The following is an 11,578-nucleotide window of genomic DNA, read 5'->3' as shown; positions in this document are numbered from 1 at the left end:
TTAGAAAAGATTTAAGTCAAATTGTATAAGATAGATTCACTAAATTATCTAACATACCATCCATAATGGTACCAATCCACCGATTGCCAACCAGTGATTCATTAGCTAGCCGGCAGGTTTGGTGGTATCTTTTATGTAAATGAATAATTAATATTTTTTCATAATATAATTATTGATCATGCTTGCATGGATTTCAAATATTATGTAATCTTTCTTGATCATCTATTTGCGTATCGAAAAAGAAGAAGAAGAAGAAGTAATCATTCTTTCACACAAAAGATATAGCCCAAAACAAATGGGGAGTGTTTGTAGTGTGGTGCTAGGAAGCTTTTGGTGGGATGTTTCATCTATTTGTTTTGATGACAAATTATTAAACGAGTAGACCAATAATGCAAATAGTGAGACCTGAGTTCTCGGTTGGCACGTGTTGTCTTAATGCAAATTTTGCTAGATATTACGCTACACATATTCACTGCTGGTTAATATCATAAAAATGATGCTTAATTTTGGAGCATATAAATATAAAACATTACACCTGATGTCACATACAATAGCATATATGTTATTAAAAAAATCTCAAAATCAGCATGTTTGGCATTACTTCTGCTTTTCAAAATTCATTTTTATAAAATAAAATATTTTTGATATATTTATTATTTGGTCTTATTTTTCTCATGGAAGAACTTTTGAATGATATTACTAAATATTTATATTATTCTTTTTTTTCAAAAAAATAAACAAAAAAAAAAAAAAGCAACATCACCATCTCATAGGATCTATACATATAGCAATTTTTTACTCACTAATTAAGCAAAAACTACCACATAGCCATAACTTGCAAACTAATCCATATTTCCTAATTGCCTTTTTTTCTCCTGGAATAATGGTCTTTCTGTGGTCTCTTTTTTTTCTACCGGTACCCTTAGGCTATACGGACCAAAATACTCTTGAGACACAGAGCTATTACAATATTAAAAGACGGGTGGTAGTCTTAGACTACTTCCATTTCCATCGGAAAAAAAAAAAAAAAAAAAAAAAAAAAGAGACACATCGATGGCCAATTAAAGAAAGTAAGATTTAGAATGACCATCCCAACAGGACTAACTCTCTCCTCCACTTTTACGTGTTCCCAAAGTACAAAATGCAGCCCACGTAAATGTAGACCATATATAATTCTGTTCAGCCTTCATTGTCGAACAAAGAGAAGGCTTGTGAGTCATGCCGGGTCACACGAGAAGGAAGAAAAGGGGAAAACAGTTAGATGGAGTAATATCTCATTTTTAGGTAACAAACTTTCTTCCATCAGCAAACATCACTGTGTTACACAAAAAAACATATAGGCTCCTCGGCACTCTCACTCATGACACGAGACTACACCATCAACCCCAGACACCTTTATTTCTACTTGTAACATGCATCAGATACCTTTATTTCTATGTTGTAACATCCATTCTGGGAGAACCCAAGATCACACACCATAGAGATGAGCGGGGAGCTTCGGTTGGACAACTACTTCAAGTGGCACCTTTTTTGGGGTCGACAAACCCGAAGATCTCCTCCATGCTCAGGTCCTCCACCTTCATGCCGTCCGGCAGCTCCAAGCAAAACCATGCAGAAGGTTGGCCAGGCTCACCTGGATCACCTTGAGCCAAGGCTGTACCCAGGGCACATCCGCCTCCCGGATCCAAAAGGCAAAAGCTCGAAGTCCTGCCCCTTCACATCAATGTTGCTCCCGATGAACCGCTCCGGCCGGAATTCCTCCGGTGAATCCCATATCGTCGGTCCCTCCCGATGGTCCACACGTTGACCAAAACACGGGTCCCGGCCAGGATGTCGTAGCCGGCGATGTTGCAGTCTTCACGGGACATCCGGGGAACGAGCAGGGAGCCACCGGGTGCATCCTCATGGTCTCCTTCACTATAGCCTCGATGTAGGGGAGATTGTGGACTTCCTTCTCCTCGACCCACCGCTCCCTTCCGATGACCCGGTCGAGCTCCTCGGTGGCCTTCTTGAAGATTTCCGGTCGTTTCAGGAGTTCAGAGATGGCCCATTCCACGGTCACGGCGGAGCTCTCTGTGCCACCGGCGATCAGGTCCTGGACCATAGGAGCGAGGAACTTGTGTTAGGCCTTAGCAAATTAATCTTGGGAGCTTAATTGGACCGGTCTGGTTTTTATTCCGGTCTAAATGTTGGCTACATTACCTTCATAGTCATCCACTGGTCTGTGGTCATCTGGGTCAACACCCTTTTTTTTTTTTTAATACTATGTTGCATAATATTAAGTTGTGGCCGTAGTTGCATTTGAACTAGGAGTGCAATGTGACAAAAAGGCTGTTACATCCGAAGTAGTTTTGTATCATTTCTTTGATGTGCAGTTGTGGGCTTTACATGTTAGTGGATGGGTTTTTTCCTAAGCATTGACCGTATGTGCCTGGCACTTTCGCCGTCTAGGATACACTCGTCACGAGTACCGTGTGTTTCTTGGAAGCCAGAAGCTCATTGCATAGATTAAGGGTATTCACATACCTCTCTAGCTGGATAAGGAATAGAGAAAAATACGCTACGAGTTCTCTAATCCCCATACTATCCTGCTAATTGGCTCAATCCCAGACCCACCTATCCGTAGATCTCACCAATAACAAATTGCCACATATGATGGTGATCTCCGTCTCAGGGAGACGTGTCATTTTAGCTAGGATTAGAGCTTGGTTTGTGAAATATCTTGACTGCTTCTTGATGTGATAGGTCAGTTGTCAAGTGGGTGCACATATGCAACTTGTCACCGATATTTTAGGCCTTAATTGGCGGGTAAGATGACACCCTTAATGCCGGTTGGTACCTGGATATGTGGCCTATACTTGATGCCACCTATAAGATGGGGCTCTCCCTCAATCAGGTTCACCAAGAATAGGATCATTTGTGGGACCCATAAATCATCCCAGAGGCCGAAAGGGAAGGCCCGCCGTCAAATATATTTCAAAGTCATCTAAAACACTTCCGTAAGTCGATGCACCATCGCAGAAACAGACGGCCATATGGTCCATTCCGGCCATGCGCATGGAGAAATTATATCCTATGCGATATGGTGGTGCACCACACTAATCACAGCTACTTATTTCTGGACATCATCCATAAGTGCTTATCTAGGTGCATCATTATTCGGATGGATGGCTCTGATTGATGTGGCCCACCTTCATATGGTGTATGTGGTGTAGATTATGATTTCTCCGTCACATCAACCTTGTGGTTTGAGGGATCTGTATCTTGTTTCAAGATGATTCAAACAAGCCCCGGTGTCACTTGACCCACATGTTTGGAGTCACGTGACCATGACAACTTAGTAAATTAATTATCGACCTATAATATTTAATTAATTACCCCAAGCAGCGGTTATGAAGAGAAACACACCTGAGTGAAGGCCTTGACGCCATGCCTCTCAAGCTTGACCTCCAAACTGGGATCGTCGGCGAGCTGCAGAAGAACATCAACCATGTCCATGGCCACGAAATTCTCCCCCTCCCTCGCCGCCTCTCGTTGTGCTCGTCGAGCACATGCTCGAGGAACCTATCGAACTTCTTACCCACCTTCTTCATCCTCTTGATGTACCCTTGCAAGTCCAAGAAACCCAGCCATGGTATCGAGTCTCCGATGTTCATGACACCGTTCAGCAAGAAGAGCTCGTCGAGCATCGCCTTGAACTCCTCAGGCGACACGATCGCCCCCTCGACTTGACCAAATACTTCTTTCCCAGCACCATTCGGCTTATGACATTGAGACTAACGTTCGAGAGGTGGTCTTTGAGGTTAACGGACCTCCCGGCGGAATTAAAGAGGTCCCGGAGGAGTTCTTGACCTCCTCCACTCTTATGTACTCATAAGAGTCCAGCCTCTTCGCACTGAAGAGCTCCATGATGCACATCTTGCGAGCCTGGCGCCAGTTAGGCCGTATTGGACCAAGTGATGTCGAGTAGTTGTAGGTGGTGTACTTTGCGGCGGCGGTCTTGGGCCGGCCGCAGAAGTGACATCATGGTTTTGAGAACAGTTTGCCACGTCGACGGAGGCGGCGACGATGACCGGAAGATCCAAGTAAAAGCATGAGGGGCCGTACTTTTGCGAGAGGCGTGGAGGGAACGTGGGAGGGGAGCTGATGAGGTTGATTTCCGATGATGGCCATGCTTGGGCCGGGAGGAGGTTTAACTTACGGCGGCGGCGACCGAAAAGATCTGAGGAGGAAGGATGGATGCTAGTATGCTGCTAGAGATAGACCAGGATGTGATTCCATTGGTTGCAGTTGCAGCAAGGAGAGTTAAGATTAATATAATGAGGAAGATGGTTGGTTGGAAGATGGTGTTGTTTGCTTGCGTTGGTATTATAATGGAGAAGTCAATCAGCTTCCTTCGCGTCTTGATTTATATACTTATATAATATTATTGGATTTATACCCATGACAACATGCACCTCCATCACATACGACGGCCACACTGCCAATGCGCATGTATCACACGGTTCGTATTTCTGGGAGCACCATCGGTGATGACGATGCTTTTATGCATTGCACCTGCCGTGTATCACAAGATCCGCATTTAAAACCATGACTGTAATTGTCCTGCACATTAAAATGCAAATTCCAACATGCTTTCTGACCACCTAACCATACGGTCCATCCCCACTACATGAATAACAGCACAAAATATGTCCTTGCTGAGCAAATGATGATTTTATTTAAAAAATAAAGATGGTTAATCAAACACACAAGTTTTGTCGGTCTGAGAAGGTTCAGAGATATGCGGCTGCAAAGAGGACCAGAGATACTCAATATCACTTTTAGGAAAAAAATAATTTTCTATTTTAAAATATGACCTCGAATCAAGATGTGACCTTGAAACTCACCCTCAGATGCTACTTTTTCATTGAAACTGTGTTCGTTTTTTCGAGGAAAAAAAATCTGGCGACTGTACAGATCCTTTTCACTTTCCATAAAATATCAGCTGAAGAGTCCAATTATACACCTGCCAACTACTGTACATGACGACCCACTAATTGATAATGAAGACTAAAGAAAAACTTGGTCCTCCAAAGGTATATATGATCTGCCACGTTCAACACCTTGCTGATTTATAGGGAACTGTATGGATTCTGAAATAATTCGCTTCTTAAATTATTTCAAGAGTTTAAGTACGTTCTTTTATTACAGAATCAGTTTATCCATCTAAACTCTAGGCAAAGGGATGGATTATTTGCATATAACTCTAGATATGTCTTACCAAAAAAAAAAAAAAAATAGATATTAATTTTTACCTAAAAATTTTTGATACCTAGGAAACCGTCTATTAAAAATCTGTGCCTTATAATGAATTCGGATCTCATTATTATTTTTTTAATAAACAAACAATCACATTATTTTTATATGAGAGCAATTTAATAAATTAAGATATAAAAAATTTTGTAAAACTGCAAGATAAACATCATTCTATATCTCCAGATTCAATCACCAAAATACAAATCACGCTGTTTTGAGCCTTTATGCTAACAATTTTCTCAATAATTGCATAAGACAATTTACTTTATTCCTGGTATGTCGGCACGAAATATTTTATCAGTCTGGCCAAGCCACCATGGACTTGGATGCCCAGAGCTCGTAGGAAACTACAAACTAACCTACCTCCTCGCGAATCGTGATGAGTCAACTTTTTTATTTCATGGTCAACGTAGATATTAGTTAGAAATTACATACTAGAAATTCAATTATACAGAAAGACTTGACTCTCATTAGATACTACTATACTTATTGCTTGATGGCTATCAAATATGCATTTTGTTTGATCCCAATATCTTTTTTTCCTTTACATCAGTATTGATGAAAAATCACGTATTTATCGAAAGTTAATAATATTATAAACTGGATGATAAATTTTATAGCCAATCATGCTGGATATATTATGAAATTTTTGGATATTTTTTTTTAATATATCTGTCTTGTTAATTTTTGGATATTTTATTATTTGATTTTTTTTAGATGGATACGAGACTGATCGTTGAAGTGTTCGTCAAGCGATTTTGGTGGAAGGTGGAAGTTGACTGAGAATTGACGGTCAGAGTCGTCAGTGGACTGTCGCATCCAAATTACAAGAAGTCCTTGATCCGTGTACATCAACTGATTCCGTAGCTTACATACTGATGGCATTTCGGGCAGCGAGAAAGGAGCGTGCAACTTCGTCTCGTCTTGGTTGAAAGCAACGGTTCAAAGCAGAAGGAGCAAGGAAAACGAGGGAAGGAGCATGAAAATTTTGTTCTCATGGAGAGTTTGACCTTTTGGTTTCATTTGTGTCTACACCTCTTGATTCAATCGATTCCATACTGCTTAAATCTTTGATTTGAACCACGAAACTACATGACTTGGGTCAACCAAGCACCCCAATGCTTTGATTCCTTAACGTTTGTGGCAGAGTTTTTCATGTATGAAACTTCCTTAGTCATAAAGGTTTCGGGTGGGTTTAACGTGAACTTCGTAGGGATGATGTAGCAAGAGGCGGTCAGCTGATAAGAAATTAAACAAGAACTAGTCTTCGTCGTCTTCCGTTCACTTGCGTAAGTTAGCCTATTGTCTAAGATGAGCGATATGGACTTTTGTGGGTTGGGTTGGCCTGAACTTGGCTAAGTCTAGCCCTGCCTTACCTCAATATTGTGGACGAACATGAATCCTCTAGAGTATGCTGTATGCATGTAATATTGAGAGTAGTGTAGCCATAGATAGTGCCATTTAGAGATGAATAGCCATCAAACAAAACAATCCATGAGCACTATCATTCATACATGGGTGCACTTTTTGATGATCATCCATCTTCTGATGACGGCCATCTAGAGATGCACATCACTCTAGAGTACACAAGCTGCTCCACAAAGATTGTGGTTGATTATGGATTTGTATAGGTTCTAGATCAAAGCATAGGACCATATATAGTCTCAGATTTGATCCACCATGTGCTAGCATTTTTTCACAAAAGATGGCAAAGGTTTCAAAGTCAAGCACAATTTAGAGGGAACATGTTCAAAAAACAATAATTCTGAGTCCGACCTTATAAGGATCCAAATTTTTTCCATACAAATCTTAAAGCAGAAAAAAATATTTTTCAGAACCTCGCATGCTGGGCACGTGAGATGGAAAAGAACTCATGATGGGAGTCCACCACCTTTTTTCCAGAGTCTGACAATAAAAAGGATCCTAGGGCGATCGGACTCCAATAAAAGTCCTAAGACATAACCTATAAAAGGCCCTCCTCTCTTCTCTTGAGTACATCTCACTCAAATCTCGATCAATTGCCAGCAAGGTCATTCAATTTCTCTTGGATTTTGTCGAGCTCTTCTCGGCACTGTCGATTTCTTGCTGGATATGAGGTAAGAACCTCTAGAGTTTCTTCTCTTTCCTTTTGTTAACCTTCGAAAATTCTTGATAGTTGGATTGAGCCATCGATTGTCAGATTTTATAGGAGATCGAGTTTTTCCTATTTTATTCTTCTTCTTTTCTTCCACTAGAAAGGCCACCATCATCGGACGTGGCCTTGCCTGGTTGTTGAGGGTTGGAACCACCCCATTAGAGCTATTGGGAGTTACTGTCATTGAGGGTCGCGACCATGAAGATGGTTGGCCCTAGCTTTCCTTTTCCCCAATTTTTCCATAAAGAAGAAAGATGAAAAGGAGAAAGAGAGAGAGAAAGAGAGTGGAGAAAAAAAAAATGAGAGAAAAAAAAAAGAAAAGGAGAAAAAAACTTCTCTCTTCTCTCCCTTTCCTCTCTTCACTTACTTTCTTAGTTTCTCTCTCCATTTTCTCTTTTCATTAATTTCTCTCTCTCTCTCTTTATGTATTTCTCTTTCTAGAAATCTTATGGACCAATGGAGAATCCAAGTACTTAGGTAACACAGACAATTGGGGATCCTAAGAGAAGTTTTGGACCAACAGTATTATGGTCATTTTCATATTATTTATGATCATCTATAATTTTATGTTGATCGTGAGAATGTAGAAGTACAACTATTTGCATAAAGAGATATCGAATAAAAATTTTATTTTCGAGTTCGTAGATCGAAAAATTCATCGATTATTGTATTTGACTCAATTACTAATAAGATAAAGATTTTTGGACACAAATATCTGTATATATTTACTTATACATTGCATGATTCTGATTTTTTGTAACTAATCTTGATAGATATATAATTATCGATATAACTACTTATACTTTATTTATATATTACATACTCTGATTGATGGCTTTGCTAATGGTTTGGATTATGTATCGACTATTGAAATTAAAAGAAATATAATATGTACAATATTTTTTTAGCATAATTGAGATTAATAAATTGATGATCGAGAAAATGATAATTGGACTAGCTACATAAAATTGAGAATAGCCTCGTCACGAGCAGAAATGTGATACTTGAGTTTACTAGTCATGAACTGGAACATAATCATGATTAGTCCAAAATCCTAAAGATAATTGTTGATTGATCTGGATCATATTAATAAAATATGGATGATAAGATATGAAATTACAATTAAATAAAAAGAGTTTTACTTAATGATAGATATGTGGTATATTAGTTTTGAAAAGATGGATATTTGATGGTATATGATATATATTTTTGTATACATTGATATTTTATATTAGATACTTAACATGAGGTCTTGCGGCTTATGTTCTCTTTTTGATCGTGTTTATCTGTTATTTTCGTATTATATTCTTATATTAGTATGAATGTGTAGGGATTTTTATTAGATTGTAAAGCTCACAATCTATCTCTTTTTTTTTTCAGAGTTACCGAATGCTTGTTCTTGGCTAAAGTTGGGATTTCAATTTAAAAAGACTAATTAGATAGAACATCATCAATAATGTATAGTTAAATGACTGAGTTTTATAAATTGTATAAGATTGATATTTATTAACGTGGAATATTTGTTATGAATTGAGATCAACAGTATTCATAGAATCTTGAGATTGTAAAAAATTTAAAAATCTTGCATATTCTTTAGAATCTCATTCTAACGAGTATGTGGCTGATTCAAATGTTGGATTTGGAGTATGATAGGCTCTTTATAGCAAGGCTTGTTGGGTTTCTTGATCCAAAGTGACCAAATAAGTCCATTTTGGCTAGTCAAATCCTATTGTAAGGTTAGGTTATATTTATGGGACAAGCCTAACTTACTGAGCTATTATGTATCTCCATGTTTATTTGGGGTTATCCACCTTTTTTTTTTAAAACAAAAGCAAATCAGCTAAACAAGGTTTTTAAAAATGACTATTTTAATATATTATTTTATTTCTTAATAAGCCTAGAAAAAGCTTGAATAGCAAATGCAGCTTTTAATCTCATTATAATGTCAAGTAGTCCATGGCTTGGGACATTATTGTCGATACTATGTGCATTAAAATAGCTATAAATTCAACCAATCATAATTATTGATTCATACATATAGTGGTATGTTCAGATATATACTCGATGAATAGAGTCTATAAAACTAGCTGCTGCAATTGACTGCACGCATGGACAATAATTTTCTGTAACTTAGCAAGCCATTCTTCGTTTCTTATTAGTAGCAGCCGTTTAGCTTTTGCATTGCATAATTGGACTGCACGTGTGAATATATCGACATAATTCATCTGGATACAATATTTATCCGCAAAATTGCCGAGAAAAATTGCGTGAACCACACTGCAACGGCATTGCAGGTCCATGTTATGCAGGTCTCGATGCGGTATGACTTTAATAGCTAGGCAGCTTTTCATTGCGCGTGTCAGGTTTTTCTCCTTTTTTTTTTTTTTTTTTTTTTTTCTACTTTCTTTTTAAATTGAGGAGACCGGGATAACCGAGCTTTTTTTTTAAATAATACAAAAAAAATTTAAATACTAAAATAATTCAAAATCAAATTTATTTATTAAATTAATATAAAAGAGAAAAATATCATTTTGAATGGCATTTTTTCTCCTTCCACGTCACCCGACTTTTCCACCATGGCATCATCCCAAAAAAAAAAAAAAAAAAGAAACGGGTATCGGAATTGCGTCTTTAAAAACGCCATTTTGAATGGCGTTTTTAAAAACGCCATTTTGAATGGCGTTTTTAAAAACGCCATTCAAAATGGCGTTTTTAAATTTTCCCACCAAAAAAAGAGAAAAAATCGTGAAATAATGAAATTTTTTTTTTTAAAGTTTGAAATTAATAAATAAATTAAAATTTTAATTTTGATTGAATTTTAAAATATAAAGATTTGAATTTGTAATTCATTAAAAAAATTAATTTAGATTTTTTATTTCAATTTTTTTTAAAAGATGTCAAAAAAAATCTTAAGAAATAAAAAAAAATTATCATAGAAAATAAAAAAAAAGAGAAAGAAATATGAAAGAAATAAAAATTTAAAATTTAATTGAAAAACATCATTCGAAATACTTGTCCTAAAAATTTTTAAAAAAATTATAAATTTTAAAATTTTTAAAAATTAAAAAAATTATAATGTAAAAATTAAAAAAATTAAAATTTTAAAGATTAATTGAAATTAAAATATTATTTCAAATTACTTTCTCAAATTAAAAATAATTAATTTAAAAAAGATTCAAAAAAATTTGAAAAATAGGCTAAAAAAATTTTATAAAAATATAAAGAATTAAAAAAATAGAAATTATAATTGTAATTGAATAACAAAGTTTATAATTTTTAATTTTAAGAAATAAGAATTATAATTGTAAATGAAATTAAAAATTATATTTTAAATAACTAAATTAATTTAAATATAAAATTTTAAAAATATTTAAATAAAAGAAAAAAAATACGTAATAGAATATCAAAAGATAAAAATAGAAAAAAACTAAAATTAAAATTTAAAATATAAAAATTATAAATTAGATTAGAAAAAATATATCATAAAAGAATAAAATTAAATTAAATTAATTACAATTTATTTTTTAGGGTATTTTATAAATGTGATTTAAAAAAATTAAATTTGAATTAAATTTTGATAAAAAAAGAAATACATTAAAAAGTTAAAAAAATGAGGAAAAGTTAAAAAGTTAAAAAGTGAAAATTTTTAAAAATCACAAAAAATAAGAAATTATAAATTAAAAATTTAAAAAAAAATTTAAAGTTTAATTGAAATAAAAATATTTTTAAAATATTTTGTAAAATTAAAATTAATTTAATTAAAAAAATTTCCAAATAAAATTTAAAAATGGCCTAAAAAAATTCATAAAAAGATAAAGAATTGAAAAAAAAATAGAAATTGTAATTGTAATTGAAGAACAAAGTTTATAATTTTTAATTTTAAGAAATAAGAATTAAAATATAATTGAAATTAAAAATATATTTTAAATAACTAAATTAATTTAAACATTATTATTTAAAAAATATTTTAAATAAAGAAAAAAAAAGGGAAAATTTAAAATTTAATTTGAATTAAATTTTGATCAAAAAATAAATACAGTGTAAAGTTAAAAAATGAGGAAAAATGTGGAAAAAAATTTTTGTAAATTCAACTTTAGAAAAAATAATATTTTTTTAATTAAAAGAAAAGAATATGTAATAGAATGC

The 11,578-nt window shown here is 34.8% G+C and overlaps 1 pseudogene; it reads right to left on the bottom strand.

Moving 5' to 3' along the window:
* Positions 1-1,083: 1,083 nt before the first annotated feature.
* LOC140856269 (trimethyltridecatetraene synthase-like) overlaps positions 1,084-11,578 on the bottom strand; it is a 20,362-nt pseudogene continuing 9,867 nt past the window's right edge.

The sequence above is a fragment of the Elaeis guineensis genome, chromosome 3, assembly GCF_000442705.2.
Source record: "Elaeis guineensis isolate ETL-2024a chromosome 3, EG11, whole genome shotgun sequence".
Classification (NCBI taxonomy): domain Eukaryota; kingdom Viridiplantae; phylum Streptophyta; class Magnoliopsida; order Arecales; family Arecaceae; genus Elaeis; species Elaeis guineensis.
Note: the sequence above shows the minus strand (reverse complement) of the source record. Positions and strands in the feature narration are given on the sequence as shown.